This window comes from Haliotis rufescens, unplaced genomic scaffold (assembly GCF_023055435.1).
Source record: "Haliotis rufescens isolate VD_foot unplaced genomic scaffold, xgHalRufe1.0.p SCAF_1, whole genome shotgun sequence".
Taxonomy (NCBI): domain Eukaryota; kingdom Metazoa; phylum Mollusca; class Gastropoda; order Lepetellida; family Haliotidae; genus Haliotis; species Haliotis rufescens.
The window spans coordinates 69,045,783-69,068,528 of NW_025963779.1; the positions used below are offsets into that span (position 1 = coordinate 69,045,783).

A 22,746-nucleotide genomic window follows, 5' to 3' on the forward strand; every position below is an offset into this window, starting at 1 on the left:
GGTTTCCGTGAAAATGTGAGCTCATTCTGACCCGACGATGGCACCCGTCACAAACACACGCATAGGCAAGTCAAATGTTCATTTAACAAAAACTCGGAACACAGGTATAAGTCAGGACAGGAAACTGCATCATGCATATTTTTTGTCACTGATGCGTCAAATGTGTATATGCCCTCTACATGTCTACATATAAATGTTGAAAAGAGATCAGCAAGCCAAGGAGCTCAATTGGCAACCAATGGGGATGCCTTACTTCTTGTAAATCTGTATTAAAAAAATAAAAAAGTTAATCCAAATATTGAAAAATGTAAAGGTGGGTCTAGATAAAGGAAACTGTAAAGGTCAACCTCTCGAAAGGAAACTGTAAAGATGAAATGTAATAAAGGAATCTGTAAAGATAAGACGTAACAAAGGAAACTGTAAAGATAAGACGTAACAAAGGAAACTGTAAAGATGAGACGTAATAAAGGAAACTGTAAAGATGAGACGTAATAAAGGAAACTGTGAAGATAAGACGTAACAAAGGAAACTCTAAAGATGAGACGTAACAAAGGAAACTGTGAAGATAAGACGTAACAAAGGTAACTGTAAAGATGAGATGTAACAACAGAAACTGTAAAGATGAAACGTAATAATCGAAACTGTAAGGTTAAGACGTAACAAAAGAAACTGTAAGGATAAGACGTAACACAGGAAACTGTAAAGATAAGACGTAACAAAGGAAACTGTAAAGATAAGACGTAACACAGGAAACTGTAAAGATAAGACGTAACAAAGGAAACTGTAAAGATAAGACGTAACAAAGGAAACTGTAAAGATAAACGTAATAAAGGAAACTGTAAAGATAAACGTGATAAAGGAAACTGTAAAGATGAGACGTAATAAAGGAAACTGTAAAGATAGGACGAAACAACAGAAACTGTAAAGATGAAACGTAAAAATCGAAACTGTAAGGTTAAGACGTAACAAAAGAAACTGTAAGGATAAGACGTAACACAGAAAACTGTAAAGATAAGACGTAACACAGGAAACTGTAAAGATAAGACGTAATAAAGGAAACTGTAAAGATAAGACGAAACAACAGAAACTGTAAAGATGAAACGTAATAATCGAAACTGTAAGGTTAAGACGTAACAAAAGAAACTGTAAGGCTAAGACGTAGTAATCGAAACTATAAAGATAAGACGTAACACAGGAAACTGTAAAGATAAGACGTAACAAAGGAAACTGTGAAGATGAGACGTAACAAAGGAAACTGTAAAGATAAGACGTAATAAAGGAAACTGTAAAGATGAGACGTAATAAAGGAAACTGTAAAGATGAGACGTAATAAAAAAAACTGTAAGGATAAGACGTAGTAATCGAAACTGTAAAGATCAGACGTAAAACAGGAAACTGTAAAGATAAGACGTAACAAAGGAAACTGTAAAGATAAGACGTAACAAAGGAAACTGTAAAGATAAGACGTAATAAAGGAAACTGTAAAGATGAGACGTAATAAAGGAAAGTGTAAAGATGAGACGTAATAAAAGAATCTGTAAGGATAAGACGTAGTAATCGAAACTGTAAAGATAAGACGTAACAAAGGAAACTGTGAAAGTAAGACGTAACAAAGGAAACTATAAAGATGAGATGTAACAAAAGAAACTGTATGGATGAGACATAATAAATGATACTGTAAAGATAAGACGTAACAAAGGAAACTGTAAAGATAAGACGTAACAAAGGAAACTGTGAAGATAAGACGTAAGAAAAGAAACTGTAAAGATGAGACATAACAAAGGAAACTGTAAAGATAAGACGTAACAAAAGAAACTGTGAAGATGAGACATAACAAAGGAAACTGTAAAGATAAGACGTAACAAAGGAAACTGTAAAGATCAGACGTAACAAAGGAAACTGTGAAGATAAGACGTAACAAAAGAAACTGTAAAGATGAGACATAACAAAGGAAACTGTAAAGATAAGACGTAACAAAAGAAACTGTAAATATGAGACGTAATAATCGAAACTGTAAAGATAAGACGTAACAAAGGAAACTGTGAAGATAAGACGTAACAAAAGAAACTGTAAAGATGAGACATAACAAAGGAAACTGTAAAGATAAGACGTAACAAAAGAAACTGTGAAGATGAGACGTAACAAAGGAAACTGTAAAGATAAGACGTAACAAAGGAAACTGTAAAGATAAGACGTAACAAAGGAAACTGTGAAGATAAGACGTAACAAAAGAAACTGTAAAGATGAGACATAACAAAGGAAACTGTAAAGATAAGACGTAACAAAAGAAACTGTAAATATGAGACGTAATAATCGAAACTGTAAAGATAAGACGTAACAAAGGAAACTGTGAAGATAAGACGTAACAAAGGAAACTGTAAAGATAAGCCGTCACAAAGGAAACTGTGAAGATAAGACGTAACAAAGAAAACTGTAAAGATAAGACGTACTAATCGAAACTGTTAAGATAAGACGTAACAAAGGAAACTGTAAAGATAAGACATAACAAAGGAAACTGTAAAGATAAGACGTAACAAAGGAAACTGTAAAGATAAGACGTCACAAAGGAAACTGTGAAGATAAGACGTAACAAAGGAAACTGTAAAGATAAGCCGTCACAAAGGAAACTGTGAAGATAAGACGTAACAAAGAAAACTGTAAAGATAAGACGTACTAATCGAAACTGTAAAGATAAGACGTAACAAAGGAAACTGTAAAGATAAGACATAACAAATGAAACTGTAAAGATAAGACGTAACAAAGGAAACTGTAAAGATAAGACGTCACAAAGGAAACTGTGAAGATAAGACGTAACAAAGGAAACTGTAAAGATAAGACGTAACAAAGGAAACTGTAAAGATGAGACGTAACAAAGGAAACTGTAAAGATAAGACGTCACAAAGGAAACTGTGAAGATAAGACGTAACAAAGGATTCTGTAAAGATAGGACGTAACAAAGGAAACTGTAAAGATAAGACGTCACAAAGGAAACTGTGAAGATAAGACGTAACAAAGGAAACTGTAAAGATAAGACGTAACAAAGGAAACTCTAAAGATAAGACGTAACAAAGGAAACTGTGAAGGTAAAACGTTACAAAGGAAACTGTAAACATAAGACGTTATTAAGGAAACTGTAAAGATGAGACATTATAAAGGAAACTGTAGAAATTATGACATTCGCTGTCTGGAGGCAACCGATGAGATATCTGTTGGTATGTTTAGCTTTCTATGCATGAGTCCTTAACCAAGGGGATACACATTGATTCCCCATAGAACAAGTCACATCCTGCTGCATGGAAGGTCGTAACAATGTTTTCCTAAGGCTTGGGATATTTTCAAATTTAAAACAGAATATAACGCTTACTTTGAACAGTTGCTCATGTTGTCAACAACTGGTTTATGTGGCCAAAAATCAAGTATTTACAGGCCTCCGTGACATGACTGTTACGTGCAAAACCGACAAGCCCCTTTCCAAATTCATAAGAAATCTCTTGATGTGGAGTACCATTTTGATCCCGTTTGGATACCTAAACGTCTTAACCCCAAAATGTACAGAGATTTTATCAATGAGCAAGTCCAGTATTTCACATGTTATTTTCGCAGTAAACTTCAGACAGCATTTGTTTTCATTTACACAAATAGCCCTTAACCTCTGACGATAGATATGTAACTGTATCTATGGTCACTTCTTTTTGTAACAAAAGCCACATAGATCAAGGAATGAAGTTTATTCGTGTGGGATAGTGGGGTACAAAGTTGAAAAATCAAACGTTTTGACAGAATTCAATCTGGCTCTTTTCTGAGATTGTAAAAAGTCAAGCAAATCCTCTGAGTTTCGGAGAATTCACATGGTATTAATTCCACTTGTCGCAAACACTTCTGTGAATATGAAGAAAGTCCTTCCCTGGTTGTATTGAGGATTATGGTTAATCGTAGAGACAGGGATTCGGTGACACATTTGATGGACCAAGCAATACATCTCTCTTCGTGCATATTTTTTGGAGCTTTGGAATTCAGTACAAAATAGGAATTGGCATGTATTCAGGTTTAAAAGTCAAACCAAAAGTAAAAGTGACATTTACTCGTTCACCTCCACCAGTTGATAAATACAAAATGAAAACAATTACCTTTAAGCATTGATATGTTTTAGTGTTGTATCCTATTATTATCACTACGTCACGAAGCTATCACAAATTACAAGTATGTAATACCCGACAGATCCCCTCAACACCGCGCTTCAATATGATGTCCCACCAAGTTTCAATTACGTCTCACGCATTTCAAAGAAAGTGATAATATTATCTTTTTTTAGATAATACATTCCAAACCCTATGAAAATATTGTTTCAATCTTTCATGTAATAGGATGTGATTTAAATAGCTTGTCATGTACCACCTGAAGCTTTTAAACCTGAATTTATATATTATTAGTTATAAGAAATGACTTGTTAAGGAAACGTTATGATGGCAAGTTCAGAAGAGGATGACGCAAATAACACTGCCAACTGAAGTTGAAGACAGAGTCCAGTCTATTAATAGTTTGAGCCTTATTATATAGATGCAGCTCATGTGTAATAATGTATACTAGACACTGTACCTGTTTCATGACGTCACTTCCCTTGTTTCAAACAGTTACACTGACCTTGACCTTCTTTCTCTTTGTGTTCTACATGTCAATGTCGTGAAAACCAGTTCAGCATTGTCCAGTCAGTGAGTCATCCATAATGACATTTTGAACAGTGTTTGTGTACATATTTTCAAACAACATTCACTCAATGGCAAGTGTCAGCCCCTTGACCTATGCAGACGTCTGACGAATGACTGGTCTGTATGGAATACTATGAGAGACCATGTTGAGTCTTGAATATTTTTTCGGACTAAAGGTGGAGATGGCTACACTCGACAATGCGACAATTCCCCTCACAGTATTCCATAGACCTGCTCGTCCACTGGAGGAAAAAAGGTTTATTTACAGAGCAGTGGGAGAAAAATCGAAGAACACTGCAAAAACGAAGGAAGCAAATCCACCGGTACATGCGCAAAGGTAATCAAAGTGTTGTGTTCTGCTCAAGCACATCCTGTCACAACTCTGCTCAATTCAACCGACGTGCATCCTGCAACTTATTTCGTCCGTCTCAACACAGACCTCAGTATGCAACATTGATTATGTATCGTGTTTTATCACCAACAACGTACAGACCGCGTAAAGAATCCAGATATAAAAAACTAGTTTTCACAGATCAGCTGTTGAAAATTGAATTTCACACAATAAGTTTATTTTGTGCTGTTTTTATTACGACACAATCCAGCCGGGGGCCAATATTCTTTGATCATTGCTATAAAACATGATTCGTTTGCCAACGAAACCTTTTAATCAATGATGCCGACAATAAAATCATTTGAGCTGTTTAGATGTGAATCTTAACAGTGCATGTGCCAAACGGCATAGATTATTGATTAATGCTGTGTGGGCGATCAAGCTGCCATGTTGATTGTTATCTACCGTATGGTGTTGAAATCGTCATGGAATAATGTTCATTAGTTATTGAGCTTTTTTTAATTCATCAGCGCAGAATATCTATTAAGTCTCTATAAGGCTTTTTAAAACTGCCCACTCTCACTCTCTGATCCGTTAATGATAATGTTAAAATGATTATCTTGAAATTTACGTTGTTGCACTTATTTGTAACCTGCCGGTCAATAAAACCTATTTGAAAAGCGTCAAGTTTTCGTTCTAGTTTTAAAAAATCAATCTCATAACTTTGCCCTTGCACTTTATCAGAAGTGTTCATGGTACCAGACCCCATCTACAACAACCATACGTGTAAGTTAAAGAAGGGAAGTTCAGTCATAGGTCTAAGATCACTATGTGAACGTGTGTCCAGGTCAATACAATTACATTATTGTTAAACGTGACGTTAAATGCAACTCACAAATCCAAATCCAATGCATCAGCAATATATTTGTTCAACATAATAATCACAAAAGTTCGGTCAGAATGTACGGAAATTTTTGACTGTAAAATATTCCCATTTGGAGAATGAGATCATAACCTGAATTATGCACAGATATTCCCTGGTACCTTGTCAAAAGTAATTAACTCTGCCATATTGAACAGACACCAAATAAACTCTTCGACTGTAAACTTAAATCTGATATATTTTGACAGAATATGTAACAATGAAACTATTTGATGAATCAGAAACTGATTTCCTATCCTAACGACAATTAATTTCCGGTCGTCGGGAAACCGCATTTTAATGTATTGGCTTTAATCATATAAACCCACAAAATGACCTTACATAGGAAGCTGTCTGCCCAAACAAGGGATTTCATACAGAGACTCGTTCTCTCTTGTTGAACCAAGGCCTATACGCCGCACCACTTGTTATGGGCTGTGTAAATATTTGCTTGACCATCTGATTGGTGCCTAGAAAGACTATTCCAGAGAGATTAAACCACTCGGGCATTAATGAGCCAATTAGTCGTGCTGGAATAGAAAAGAAGCTTGTATGAAATGGCAAATGTCGATTTTCAGACTATTCGGTTATTTTATTGCAGCCTATGGGTGCGGGTTGGTGTTGGGTAAATACTTATGATACATAAATGGAGTTATATTGTTAGTTTAAGATTAGATTTCTTCGTGCTGCAATATCAATACACAGGGGCTCTGTGTTATGTACTGGATTGATAAAACAATGTGTTATGGCTCGATGTTCAGTGATAGCGTCTCCTTATGTGTACACAGTAAGCAGCCAATCGTGTACCAAGTTACGTATGCACTTTGTTTACACTGGAAAATGTAATAATAATTATAATGTACTACGAGTTCGGTTATACGTATCACAATATTACATTGAAGTTCAAATGTCACAAAATTCCATAATGCGTTAATGTAATGTTATATGGCAGTGTTTTATATTGATTAACAGTGATTGTAACTGTATTACTTTCTTTCTGTTGGGAATTGGTAGACGCTAATTGTATTGTGTTTGGACAGTGATCAGTCGTCAGGGAATTACTATGTTTAGATGCAAGACAACACTCTTCTCCACCCGATAGCTCCAAATCAATGTTCTACATTACAACACTTCCAGACAACCATAACCTCCACCCAATACCTCCACATCAGTGTTCTACATCACAGCATTTCTTGACAACCATATTCTCCACCCGATACCTCCACAACAGTGTTCTACATCACAGCATTTCTAGACAACCATATTCTCAACCCGATGCCTTCACAACAGTGTCCTCCATCAAAGCATTTCTAGACAACCAAATGCTCCACCCAATACCTCCATATCAGTGTTCTACATCATAGCATTTCTTGACAACACTCTTCTCCACCCGGTACAACCACAACAGTGTTCTCCCTCAAAGCTTTTCTAGACAACCATCTTCTCCACTCGATACCTCTACATCAGTGTTCTACATCACAGCATTTCCAGACAACCATATTCTCCGCCCGATACCTCCACAACAGTGTTCTACATCACAGCATTTCTAGACAACCATATTCTCAACCCGATGCCTTCACAACAGTGTCCTACATCACAGTGTTTCTTGACAACCATATGCTCCACCCGATACCTCCACGTCAGTGTTCTCAATCCCAGCATTTCTAGACAACCATATTCTCACCCCGGTACCTCCACAACAGTGTCCTACATCACAGCGTTTCTTGACAACCATATTGTCCACCCGATACCTCGATATCAGTGTCCTACATCATAGCGTTTCTTGACAACCATATGCTCCACCCGATACCTCCACGTCAGTGTTCTCAATCCCAGCATTTCTAGACAACCATATTCTCAACCCGATGCCTTCACAACAGTGTCCTTCATCACAGCGTTTCTTGACAACCATATGCTCCACCCGATACCTCCACGTCAGTGTTCTCAATCCCAGCATTTCTAGACAACCATATTCTCACCCCGGTACCTCCACAACAGTGTTCTACATCACAGCGTTTCTTGACAACCATATTGTCCACCCGATACCTCCATATCAGTGTCCTACATCACAGCGTTTCTTGACAACCATGTGCTCCACCCGATACCTCCACGTCAGTGTTCTCAATCCCAGCATTTCTAGACAACCATATTCTCACCCCGGTACCTCCACAACAGTGTTCTACATCACAGCGTTTCTTGACAACCATATTGTCCACCAGATACCTCCATATCAGTGTTCTCCCTCAAAGCATTTCTAGACAACCATATTCTCCGCTCGATTTCACAACAACATTTTTCTTCATTTCTGGAGAGTCGTTCTCAAAGCGCTTCAGTGAAGTAGGCTCAAGTTTTGGATCATGCATTATTCAAAAGGAGCTGCTTGCTAGTACGTGAAGCAGACCAGCCTTCTATACGACGACGGTTATCGACGTGTAAATACCGTACACTAGGAGACATCTGGGTGTCAGATCTCACCAGTTGGATGTGGCCTGTTCTGGTATTGTCTTTATAGAACAAACCCAATACTCAGTGTTTCCACGTTACGAGAAGAGTGGCTGAAATCAGAACCACTGTTGCTTCATACATCCCTTGAAATAACCAACCTGTAAGTGATTCGAACTCTGCATCTACCATTACCAATGCGTTCACTAAGAGGCATGCTTACACTTGTAGATCGTTCTACATTAGCCAGGTTTGTATAATGCATTAAAGGGTTGGTTATTAAGTGTCAGGGTCAACAGTATCTTGGGTTGACCTTTCACTAAAGATAGCTACAATCGATAGAGCAGGCCATTATCACAAGTTTTGCGAACATCGGGTGTCATCAACTTGGCTCAAGTTTACAGCGGTTCGTGAGTATAGGGCAATACGTTTGTCGTATTTTGTGCACTCGCTTTGTTATTGGGACTGATGCGAACATGAATACCCCTAAGGTGTTGGCGTTAAAGAAACTGTAGTATCTATGAAGATAGAGTTGACATTGATTTCAACTTCTTGAGTTCAGCGTATCTTCATTGGATGGGGCCTTGTGGTTACCGGGTTCGATTTCTTACAAGGGTACAATGTGCGAAGTAAATTTTCTCCCCGCCGTGATATTGGTGGAATATTGCTAAAAGTAGCGTAAAGTCATACTCAGTGAGTGAGTGAGTGAGTGAGTGAGTGAGTGAGTGAGTGAGTGCGTGCGTGCGTGCGTGCGTGCGTGAATGCGTGAGTGAGTGAGTGAGTGAGTGAGTGAGTGCGTGAGTGCGTGCGTGCGTGCGTGCGTGCGTGAATGCGTGCGTGAGTGAGTGAGTGAGTTAAAATATAATGTTGCATCGGCCTTATTTGAGCAATGTTTACGTAGCGACACTTTTCTTTCTTCAATGCCTTGTTTGAATACAGGCGCTAGTGTCTCTACCAAGGAAGTGAACTTTGTCTGAAAATAACAACTATAAGAATGAACAAAATAACAAACGACAACTACATTCTCATACGCAATAGAGGCATAGTTCGGTGATCAAATTCAATATACCTCAATTTACAGACAAAAGAAGGGTCATGTGTACAAGAAACATTTTCTTCACATTAAAAAAAATCAATACTAGATTGGAAACTGGAAATAAAATAATTTCCTAGAGTCTCTTGTGTTTTTAAAAAAAGAAGAAGTTATTATCTTATTCCATGCCCGTACTCTTGCCTTATAATTGGGGCTGCGGATGACGAATTAGCGCCACCTAGTGACGAAGCACTAGTTTCCGGTGGTGGTATGTAGTTACCTGCCTCAACAGAGTTGGGAGTATTAGCTGGTTCACGTGCTGGGATCGTTACAGACATTGGATGAGCGCAATTACTCTACATCTTGGGAGTAACGCACGGACTTTCTCCTAGGACTATAGGAAATTCACTTCCCGTGAGTAACGTATTATGTTGAAGCATGTTATGGAGGGTTTTAAAGGGCACTTGAGATTTTGCAGACTGGTGGTTTATATGCAATTAATACAGATTGTATTCAGGTTGTAGCTCCATTGTGGTTTGCATTTAAGAGCACTAATTGTCTGTGCTATAGAGTCTGGCGTAATATCGACTTCTTGGCAGTTTGGTTCATGTCAATCCTACATTTCTGAATAGCAGATCTGGGTAAGGCAAATTGTGTAAAAGGATACATTTTCGTTTTGAATTACACTTTCAGAACAATAAAATATCCTTGCTGTCATAAAGGCAATGTGCAGATTTTTATATTGAGTGTTACATAATCCGTTCCCGCACCAGAACATGACCCTCTCCACATCATCCACATCGTCCACATCGTTATCCATTTCGACACCCATATTACACATTGCATCACCCCTTCTCCGTCCCGGGTTACACTAGAGTGTTATGGAACCGTGTCAGCTCGTCGTTACTGTAGAATTGTGTACGTTAGACGTGTCACTATGGTTTGATCTTGGGTTTAAATCCAACATTCGCCTTGGCTATGATTGTTGGTTTGTCAGCCCCATAACCGTGTCTGTTGCTTTCACCCAAGTGGTTCATGTCTCAGACCTGTATGTCAAACCGTGACATAAGTGTTTGTTTGTTTAACGCTGCGCTCAGCAATATTTCAGCTATATGACGGCAGTCTGTAAATAATCGAGTATGGACCAGACAATCGCGTGATTGACATCGTGAGCATCGATCCACGCAATTGGGATACGATGACATGCATCTACCGAGTCAGCAAACCTGACCACCCGATCCCGTTAGTCGCCAAACTGAAAAAGTGTGCAAATGTACTCACTCAATTTTGGCATTTACTGCTTCAATTTTGTGTTGAAGGTAATGTGAGTATTGATGAGTTAACATTTAACATGGCAACAGTATTGTGTTTCAGTGATAAAGCAACGACGATGAATATGACCATGATTGACACATCCGGGTAAGGCAAATTATAGATTGAAAAATGAAATACATGTACCACTGCTATAACATAATACCTCAGACAATATGCAGATTGTAAAAATGAGTAATAAATATGTCGTCCTGCACCAGAACATCACTCTCTCCTACATCAGCATCAATTTCATCATCAATATCATACTTATACCTTAGCATCCCTCTTAGCGACGAGTTAGACGAGTATGGATAACCCTAAGCTCACGAACCATTGGCCTCAATGTACAGAACTGTTCACACCGCGTGTATACGTCAGACCTTAAACACAGTTTACATTTGTGGCTGAAGCCATATGTGACATATCTGTCTTATAAACATTGTCGATTTAAAATAAATATGTGACCTAACACCCGCTGCCTATGCCGAGAAGCAGATGTCATGCTTGTTTCATCACGGCGCTATAGGTTCCAGAAGAGACTGAAGTCTCACAGTGCTTCCAAGGAATCTTTAATGTGGAAGAATGCATCGCATTAACACTGGCGGTTTGTTTGCGTGGGGGTTGTTTACGTAGGGAAATTGTTCCCTGAAACAAGGACGGGAATACATTACTGCACATTTCAAAGACTGATACATTTCCATTAAACAGGATAAATGTACCGGTACGCTTTGGCTGATGCATTCCGTGGTGTTGATGAATATTCAATTTGGTTTTTTCTCATTTACTTGTGGTTATTCTGTTTCTCGAAACTGTTAACTTAGACAAGTTTTCAATTTTAGAGATACCTTTACATGTCTGACTGGTGTTGGTAAAGACAAACACACGTCAGAAGTACATACATTGGGAGACAGGTCAGAATGCTTCCGCACGAACCTGTCCTATTCGTAGGAGGCGACTCAAATATATAGAACGCCTCTGTAAGTTAGTTGTCATTGTACCCCAATGGCGAGAGACGTTGCTCATAATATCAACCACTCGTTTGTCATGTCAAGACTCGAATATATACAGACTATCATGGTATGTCTGAAATATTGCTGACTGCCGCATAAAACAAGAAACAAAAACACATAGGTAAAACACTCTCTGTGATAGAGAGATGAGACGAGGTTAAAGGGATGGTTTCATGTCGGTTTCAAGGTAATTTCACTAACATAGCAAAGTGCATGCACGTGTTTGTGCATGCGTATGCGTGTGTTTGCGCGCGCGTGTGTTTATACGCTGACCAGTCCTTGTTTAATCCCCTTCATTCCGAGCGCGAGGAAGGGTAGCAAGAAGGACTACCTTTAAACGTCTTTTGGTATGACGCGGACGGGGATCGAACCACCGACCTTCCACTCTCCGAGCACAGGCTTTATATCCACTGGACCACGGAGGCGGTTCAATGATAAAAAGAAGAAAGTCCGATTGTAAGTCATATGAAGATGTACAATGTACCTGTAGCTTCCTGACGGCCTCATGCCCTTCTGGGGGCTTGTCAAAGTCAATATAAAAGTGGAATTTAGGTAATTCCTTTACTTCTTTAGGGGAGCATCGTTGTACATTTAGAGCAGTCTGGCATTTTCGACGAAAGAAATGTTATTTCAACCATTTTATTGAAGACAATTTTTATGCTGTCTATAAATGTCACAATATTTTTGCGCCCGTTGTCCCGTGTGCTTTCAAGAGAAAGTTATTTCATTTAATTCACAGCGGAGAAACTTCCAACTGCCGTTATTTCGTCCTTAATTCTCACCAATTCCAGGCATCGTGGAATGTATTCGCCACGGAGAAGTGATACCACTTCAGGGTGATAAACAGCTACTTCTGTAATTGAGACTTGGATTGTTTTAAGGGCCGCCTCCTACAGACGCACTTTCTTTTTAATTTCCGGTCAACAAAATACTTAGTCTGGTCTAGACAGCTGATTTGAGCGATGGCCTGTTTACATGACGGCTATACCATGTTCGCATAATGTGAACTAGAATTGATGTGGTGAATATCAGGCGCAAAAACATCAATTACATCAACCCGGAACCAGTCACTGATAACCCACGACGGGCTTAGTAAAACTGGGAACGTGCTGTCCGGAACAAATGATTTGACCTACGTCATCCATGTGGATACGACCATTATTTTGCGCACACTGTAAACAGCAAGATTACAATTTGGAAAGGAACTCCTTACCGATCCCTGCGTAGTTGAGAACTCGTTGCATAATGATTTAACGATTGATGACCTTGAACAGGATCACGCCGACCTTGTCTCAGAAGTAATTTCTTTGCATCACCGGAGTGCAAGAGGTGCTTATTAAAACTAAATCTAGTTGAGTAAGCGCACGCGTCTCCTCGCATTGAAGTATAATTGCAAGTTAAATAAGTCCAATCCAACTTCGTTTTCAAAAAGGGTAATAATTTTCGAAGGTTGATCCGAATCCACATTACTTCTCTCGAGATAGAACCGTACAATTATTGTTTTAATTATACTGTCAGCACTCAGGTGCACAAAGTGCATTAAGCGCTTGACAAAACATGTCATGCCTTCGCAGTCTCTTTTTAATGTCATTTTAATGTCATGTTAATATTCTTTCACTTAAAAGGACATTTAATAAGGATAAGTTATGACTTGAAAACCTGTTCGACATACGATAGACATTCATAATGGTGCAATTCCTCTTTCATTCTGAATATCTGTAAACTAAATCACATTTATTCATTGTAGTGTGTGATGTGATGTTAAACTCCAGCAGGACAAGCTGGACAGCCGTTATCCAATATTTAGTCCTTATGCTGAATGTGTCTGCAGGAAGTGTCATTTGGTGCAAAACTGCAGTTGTTGTAGAGCTTCATGTACTCGGAGCTATGGAAGCCAACTATTGGGATTATATTGCAGTTCTAAGGCCTGGTAATACACGCTTGAATATGACAATACACTTTAATGGCAAGCTATGTTTTTAAAAATATAACAATATCACATAGTTTATTGAAAAACAATTCATTATGTCCAACCTGAAACGAGAATAAATGAGGCGAGCCTTGGATGTATATCAACTACCAGAGCATTCGTCACCACTCGCCCCTTTCCGTAACCTGCAAGAAGACTCGTCCTCCTATCGATGAAGTTTATGTGCGAAAATACGACAAACCAATCAGAATGCGCGTATGATTTCAAGTTCTTCATCAAAGAATCCCTCAGAAATAATTTTTGATTTTATATATGTCCTGCATCTAAAAATATACCCAATACATAGTTAAGTGTGTTCAATCACACTGTATAATTCAGCACGTCCCGATGTGCTTTAAATTGCATCTGAAAAATATATATAATATATGGGGAAATATGTGTGAACCATTACGCAACGAGTTGACAATTGTTTTAGGTATGCTCGGTTGCGCTAAGACGGAACCCGGTCGAACAAACTGGCCATGAGAGGGGCACGAGTCGCTATTCGGCTTGTCCCGGAATAACACGAGTTGGTCACGAATGCTACCAGAGGCGCCAGGAACTAAGGCACGCAACTCTCACCAGCAAGCAACAGCACATCGTGGAGACAGGCTACTGTTATTCAATGTTTGGATATCTCCCCTCAGGGACTAATTTGTTTACAATCTTACCATAATGTCGCAGATTAATTTGCTGCAGGATTCTCGACATATTTTTTTTATTTCAGTAACATGATTAGTTCTCATTGAAAGTCACGATGGGCAGTCCTACGTTTTGTGAGTTTTCTTTCAGCCATCTCACGTTTACTATACCACACTGTATATATTAATTTGAGTAATTTGGGTTTAACGCGGCAAGCGGTTATATATAAGCGTGTCAGCTTCATGTTAGGTAAAGCACGAAGTAACGCAGGTACACTACATTAACGACTTAGGTGAAGGGGGGCACGGGCGGCCCACTCGTCTAAGGCGCCACGATTCGCTGTGCAGAGTTGCGTCCCTTGGGCACGCCAGAAACCCATGATTGTGGGTTCGAATCCCGGTTCGCCCCGATTATGTTTCTAGGTTTGTCAGCACCATACTCGTGCTCGTGGGTTTCACCGAAGTAGTAAACGTCTGAGACCTCCATCACTTCGGGCTTTCCTCCCACATTAAGCTGACACGCCGTGATATAACTGGAATAATGTTAAAAGCGGCGTTAAACACAACTCACTCACTCACTCATTTAGGTGAAACACCCAAGCATGGGCATGGTGCTGACAAAACCAGGAACACAAACCTGGAAATGATATTGGTTTCTGCATCTTTGTCCCTTGGCGCTGCGCCCCCTCCCCCTCCCCGGCCCTTCAATTTCATTTCTACAAATCCTAAAATGAGGATTGGATGGTTCATCACTCCCCATTAACGTGGATCGTAGCTCTAACCAACCCATGGTTCGTCAGTGTCGATTATTTCTGAATGCCAATATAAAGCTTGAACAATTCACTCACTTCCATAACAATATGACACTTATAAATCGGAAGACCCTACGTCACGTATGTCCATTGCGCATGACATTATTAAACCGGTCAACGGATCAGTGTGCCTTCTCAGCTCCCTGGGGGGAATACAACCTTATAATAAGCCGTAGTGTTAATGTTAAGGTACTGAAGTCTCACGGGGCTGGCTCCACTTGAACAATGATTCAGCTAGCAGAGAACAGCAAACCAAGAGATGTTGTTTACATCCGTCGTTAGTGGATACACGCAGCTAGCTCTGTATCGACGTACATAGATTATGAGTGAGTGAGTGAGCTGATAGTTTAACGTTACATCGGCAATAATTCAGTCATATCGTGAGGAGAGAAAGTTATATATTAGCAACAAATGTATTTAGAGTGAAAAAAACCTCTCGCCAAAGGACAGTACAATAACAAATTTTATTTCATTTCTACGACTTTTTAAGGATACTTGTATTAACATGTTTTACCAAAACTGGAGATCAGTCTTAAACTCTAGTTCAAGATATCATTTATATGCAGAGTTTAACAGTCTTTTAGAACCTGAAAAATATCTTTCAGTTTTGTATGAAAGAAAATTTAGAAACATAATTGTAAGATTTAGAGCAGGTGTTTTAAAATTGAAGAACAATGAAGGCAGATATCTGTCGATAGAAAAGTCTTTTCGAATATGTCCAGTCTGTAATAATGGTATAGAGGATGAATTTCATTTTTTACTCATTTGTTCATGTTATAATGATCTCAGAAAAGAATTCCTACCGGCTAAACTTTGCCGATATCCTAGCTTGAACCATTTCAAATCTATTATGTGTAATAACAATGAAGCAGTCTTAAATAGTTTATCACGTTTCCTATATTACGCTTATGCAAAAAGAACAAGTAGTACAATTCAATTATGACATAAGTCATGTGTCACGTTACTTTACAGTTGCATCTGTGAACAATTGGTATATTGTGAACTGTAATTGTATATTGGCCCGAGGCCTTCATGCAAATAAAAGTTCGTCTTCTTCTTCTAACAAATTTTAGTTAAAACTAGTTTCAGAGTATTACAAAGAAGAAACTACGATAATAAGAATAAACTATAACACAATATAAACGGGCTATAATTCGGCAGTAACCAAATGGACTATCGTGGGGACTTGATAATGATGTGTTGATATTAATCTCATTAAAATCAGATATTTTACTCCAATAAGATACCGCTCTGTAGATCTGAATCTCATTAAACTCATATCTTGTATTTCAAAACGATACCTCCCTGCAAAATGTGTTAAAATAACACTCGTTAACCCGGACCTAGCACATCCCTTTTATATATGTATATGTTCCCATTAGCACTCGTCCAGCTATTGGGGGTTCGGACTAACGAGGTTACAGTGTAGTTGTAGAATAGTCACAGGAAGGACGTTAAGTACGCTCGCCATTGTTTGGTGCTGATTCATCATAAATAATTCATTCGATACATATAATTTTAGAGTTGTCACTCTAATGTCCGGGGACGGTGCGGTAGCCTAGCGGTTAAAGCGATCAATTGTCACACCGAAGGCCCGTGCTGGATAAATGGGTACAATGTGTGAAACACATTTGTGGTGTCAATCTCCGTGATATTGCTGAAATATTTCTAAAAACAGCATAAAAACATATTCACTCACTCACTCAAATATTCCTGTCGATCTGATAATGAATCAAGACACATTTAACTTGCTTTTTAAACTCAAAAACAAGCTTCCAAAAGCGGACCATATATCTTAAAACTGACATTTTTTCAGATTTTTTGAAACATTCCAAACATTGAAAACGATTAAGTAAATAAAAAAAGTAAGAATCAACATTCGTTCGTTCAAAGGCTTGAATTGCTATTTTTCTTGGGTTGTTCCAGCCACCAAGGTATTCTAACCACCTATCAAAACTCATTTACAACGGTATAATAACATTACATTTAAAAGACAGTTTAGCTCAGTCACTCATTATGTATTACACTCGCGTAATCAGCTGGTTTTTTTACACGATCCCTTAAATGTACAGCTGATTGGATTACAGCTGGAGAAGTGCTATCGATTCCCTACCCACGTTTACCGCCATGCAGTATGGATGCGTTCTGTCAACCAAGCACGTGTATATTACATGTTAACATTTATTGATATTGACAAGCCATTTATCATCATACATTTTCCCATCTGACCAAATTTCATTGCCGAAATGTTAAGACGCGTTTATACGAATTGACAGCTTGATACATTGAAATCTCCAATATTCATTCCTATCAACCTTCTAACAAAACTCTCTTTTCTTTACATAGATTGAACCCCAGGAAAAGTTCATGCCTTTTTCTTCAACGTCTCAATCGATTTTACAAGGTGCAAAATTTGATTATCATTGCGTTCTTGCAGGCCTAGTGAACATATACATGCTTCCAAAACAGTTGCGAATCCCGTTGAGGAAAGAAAATAGGATATAAAGCATGGCTAGAATCAATTTTCTTCCTCTTCATAACGAGAAGTACACATTGGCAGATGCTCGTGTTGGACGTCGCGCTGGTTATAAGGTACATGTTATTTCACTGGTTTCTGTCTACGTCAGCTATTCTTGGCGTCTCAATGGGCCAGGCTGCCAGAATATTTGATATCAGACATTCATCAAATCTCGCGGACATTACCACCGTGCGCATACGTGATAGAGCTCGTGTTATATACCTGACCATGAAAAGAAGGTTTGAGGAAGGTATGATGTGCTTGTGTAAAAGAGCCGTGGCGGACAGCGCCAGCATCGCTAGGCTAACTACTCTGATCTAAAATAGACTTGTCTCAGTCGTGGCGCTGCGATAACTTGATGAAGCGGGACCTTATTCCGTATAGAGATCTTGTGCAACGATTATACCTTTGTTATTGCAGTAAGGGTGAGTTTGATTTTACGTTTGAACAGCATTCCTGCTTTGTCACCCCGTGTTAGCTTCACGTTGAAGGAAAGCCCGTGTGATGCTAGTGAAACATCGGAAACACCAGGGACCATGGGATTCTGACCCCGCGACCGTAGGTTTCTGGCACATCTGAAATGGCCCAACTCTGCAAAGGGATAGCGGCGCCTCAGACGACTGGAACAAACACAAACGAACGCACACATTCGCACAGAGTAATAGTAAATAATCCAAAGTTGTCATGATCAGTTTCACGATTTACTGAACATTATTGTACATTGCGTTATTATGGTTATATTGGAACTTATATTATCAAGTTCCTTGAACCTAACAAGGTCCTTGTTAACCTCAAGAGTTTATGTGGTTTGAAGCCTCTTCACACATTATGTTCATGTGTGGAATCGAACCCGGACCGTCGGCGTGACGAGCGATGCTAAATCAGTAGACCACCCCACCTTCCCCGATTACCAACTACACATAACATTTTCAGAGCATCGATCAAGCATCTCATGTGAAAAATCGAATATTTTTTTTTAAAAGCAGAGGATAAATTTGTTTTTTCTAAATTCTTCGGGTACAGTTTATTTATTTTTAAAATCACAAGCCCCCTCCCAACCAGAATATGAAATGACCCGGTCCTTTTTTTAATATGATTCAGTCAAGTGTATACTTTCCTAAATACCATTTGGTTGTATTCAGCAAAAAATGAAATATATTTGTTTGAAAAACCATAGAACCCATAGAAAGTATACGTGTCTCTCCCCCATTTAGGCCCTAAACATGTTAAGCTGTTTACCACAATCCCAAACATGTCAAAATTGTCATATTTATGGGACAAGGAACGTATTCAGGTTTGTGTTTTTGGTCTAAGCCAATATTTATAGTATAATTGCTGATTGCATCATACAACAATATTTATTCACTTTTCCGCACATTGACTTCATAATGAACTTATGCAAGTAGCGTACTTCAATGTTTATTAAAACTTGCACTAACTGAGATCAAGCAATGACGTTATTCAATAACATTTCAACTAGGAAGAGCAAGGACAATATTTGGATTTATTAGAACTATAATCAAAGGCTTAACATACAAAGAGCTGGGGGCGTTCAGCACACAGCCGTCAGGTCACGTCTCCTTTCAAATCATCTTCGTTATAAGAGATACCTCAAGAAGACTACAGGGTGTTTAAGTTCCTGTTGTCAGTCATCAACACAAAGGTCTATAGAGATATCATAGTTAGAGGAGAAACACATTCTTGGCATTTCATCAGATGGAACAAAACCACAAAGGACAATAGTTACTATAGCTGTGACATGGAACGTCAGAAAAGCACCCCTCTAAGGCAGATTAACATGTCCTTTGTGTCTTGGTCTAAAGACACCGTCGTTCTGAGACTGCCCTTGTCGTAGCTGCGATTGTGAGCTTACAGATGAGGCATCAAGGTTTGCAAATATAGTTTATCATCTTCAAAGAGTTTTCTGATTCCTTGTCCAATTGAATCCCCATCTTAATTTCTTGTTGAGAGCTCCAGGCTTTTTGGTTGCTTCAGTAGCGACCGTTCGTTCGTGGCAGCAGTGTTAGCTGCCATGGCCAGATCTAACTATGCTGGCTCACTAGAATATATTGAGACCATTGATTGGTAGAGAATACCCTAGGTAAACCTCCCTGATGGAATTGACACTTCCATTACTTTAGAATACTTGTTTCTAAGCCGGCGTTCATGCAATGACAGAGCAGCACAAGTTGGTGTGAGATGCTCGGCTTATACCTATTGGATGATTTAGCCTGACTCGGAAATCAAATTACAAAACGATAGTTACTTTATCCCCAGATTTACGAACTTCCAAATTCCATAACTTTAGGCGCATATTGATTACTGTTGATGTCATATGGGAACATTGGAGTTGGAGAAGGATTCCGCCCGGGGATAGGAGTCCTCGTTATTACAATATTTCATCCTATGTCCAATTATGGAAGTGTCGTCATCAGGCCATGATGCAATGCAACCCCACATGAATTACACGGACTCTGATACTGACTGATACTCCGGTACTGACTAATACTCCTATGCTGGCTGAAACTTCAATACTGACTGATACTCCGGTACTGACTGATGGTAACTCTAATGCTGACTGATACTTCAATACCGACTTATACTCTTAAGCAGGCTGAAACTCCGGTACAGACTGATACTCTTATGCTGACTGATACTTCAATACTGACTGATACTCCGGTACAGACTGATACTCTAATGCTTACAGATACTTCAATACTGACTGATACTCCGGTACTGACCGATACTTCAATACTGACTGATATTCCGGTACTGACCGATACTTCAATACTGACTGATACTCCGGTACTGACCGATACTTCAATACTGACTGATACTCCGGTACTGACCGATACTTCAATACTGACTGATACTCTTATGCAGGCTGATACTCCGGTAGTGACTGATACTCTAATGCTGACTGATACTTCAACACTGACTGATACTCAGGTACTGACCGATGCTTCAATACAGACTGATACTCCGGTACTGAACTGATACATTAATACTGACTGATACTCCGGTACTGACCAATTTTCAATACTGCCCGTTACTCTGGTGCTGACTGATACTCCGGTACTGAACTGATATTCTGGTACTGACCGATCTTATGTTTGCCAGTCTGAACACCAGTTAAATCCGAACCTATATACAAGTGTTCTCCTGTCTTGGTTTAGCTTCGGTCCACAGAATAAACAATATTCCTAAAGTTTTCTTTCGTTTTCGTGTGCCAGCTTTTAACTTGTAAAAATAAGATTAAACGTGTTTACATACCTTAGCTTAATAACGAAAAACCTTTTTAAAGATATTTCCATTTATTCTGAATAAATCCCAAATCTGTTGTGCAAGTTGGATTATGTTTATTCAATAACATTATTATTGAAGACATAATTCGTGCTCCGAATAACACTCTAGCCTCATACTTGTTTTTCAAAGTATTTGGTGATGCTACGCTTTCCTTTATACAACCTGACGAGGTTCACGTGAGGACAGAATTGATTCCAGCTCATTTGTTTGCGAACTTACTCAGATTGTTCAACTGTCCCATATATAATCGAACCAAATGGAATGGCATGGTCTTAAAGAAATAAAACCGATTTTATTGTATTGCTTCAGCCTATTTACTTTGAAGTAATCCGCTAGCGGAGAAACAGGGAAGTTGGATAAAAACAGAAGCTGAGCTTCATCGACTTTGAAACAGTTTTTAGTTTAAATACTTTCACGGTGGTGTTTTCAATACAATTTGTTGTAAGCCGTGGTGACACATTCAACTTTTAACAGTCAGTGGTGTAAGCTGGCAATTGCTGTTAATCCACTGAGTGAAAGGGAGCCCTACATTTGTGTCCTTTTCTTCCAGTATTTTCGGATCATTTCTTTTTAAACTTTTGAATTTATTCAGTTGCAGGTTTATAAAAGCCCGCAGTGCATTCTAACTATAGAGATAATACTTCATGAGAAAAAACGTTAACAGAATAAATAGTACATGTGTTAAGATCTGATATGATGTGGATGTAAGCTAAAGTTGTTGTTGAGAAATGAAAACGAAAAATGCAATGTTTTCCAGAAGAATGTATTGAAAAATTATCTTGTAAGTTTTATGAACACCAAAGAAACTCTAAATTAAAACGGATTATTCATATTTAAAAGTTACAAAGCTATGTCTATTTCAACGTCATCTTCAACCTACAAATGTCACATTGATGTTAGTCTGTATTTTCAATCCTCTCACTTAACACTTTTAGGTACAGACGTGATGCAGGTCTCAGACGTTTACCACTTTGGTGATACCCATGAGCACGGGTGTGGTGCTGACAAACCTAGAAACATAATTTGGGCAAACCGGGATTCGAACCCACAGGCATAGGTTTCTGGCGTGCCAACAGTAAAACAACAATTTGATTATTCACACAATAAATTAAATTTTATTTCCGCAATAACATGGTATATTCTTCTCATCGCTCCACCAACGTTGGAAAACAAAGAAACAAACGAGAAACCATATTCAATGTCTTATCTGGATCTGTGCAAAGAAATTAAAAGAAAGATGGCATGTGTTCGGCAAGAGGGATGATTTCGATTTTCCAATTGTGAATTGCCCGGTCCCGGCGAGCAATAACCCATGAGGTCCATCTCATGGCGTGTACACTACGTAATTGCTCAGGTGCTTCAGGGCATGTACATTTAATTCAAATTTCATTAAAAATTAATGAGTAAGCTTTTCAATCAGTGTTTCAACATCAAAGGCCTGGGTAGGTCATTCAATTTCAGACAGTTTGTGGAAGACTTTCAGAGGATTTCGTAAAAACCATGACCTTTTTCACGTCGTTTGCACACCTTTTCACACATTGGCAATTATTGTTTTATGTGAGTGAGTGAGTGAGTGAGTTGGGTTTAACGCCGCTTTTAACAGTATTCCAGTTATATCACGGCGTGTCAGCTTAATGTGGGAGGAAAGCCCGAAGTGATGCAGGTCTCAGACGTTTATCACTTCGGTGAAACCAACGAGCACGAGTATGGTGCTGACAAACCTAGAAACATAATCGGGGCGA

General features: G+C 38.8%; 1 protein-coding gene across 1 annotated transcript in view; it reads left to right on the forward strand.

Moving 5' to 3' along the window:
• Window positions 1-9,754: 9,754 nt before the first annotated feature.
• LOC124134071 (cAMP-dependent protein kinase type II regulatory subunit-like) overlaps window positions 9,755-22,746 on the forward strand; it is a 143,171-nt gene continuing 130,179 nt past the window's right edge. Inside the window, exon 1 of the mRNA XM_046498706.2 lies at window positions 9,755-9,848. The gene's annotated coding sequence lies outside the window, so the exon portion shown is untranslated. The remainder of the gene's footprint in view (window positions 9,849-22,746) is intronic.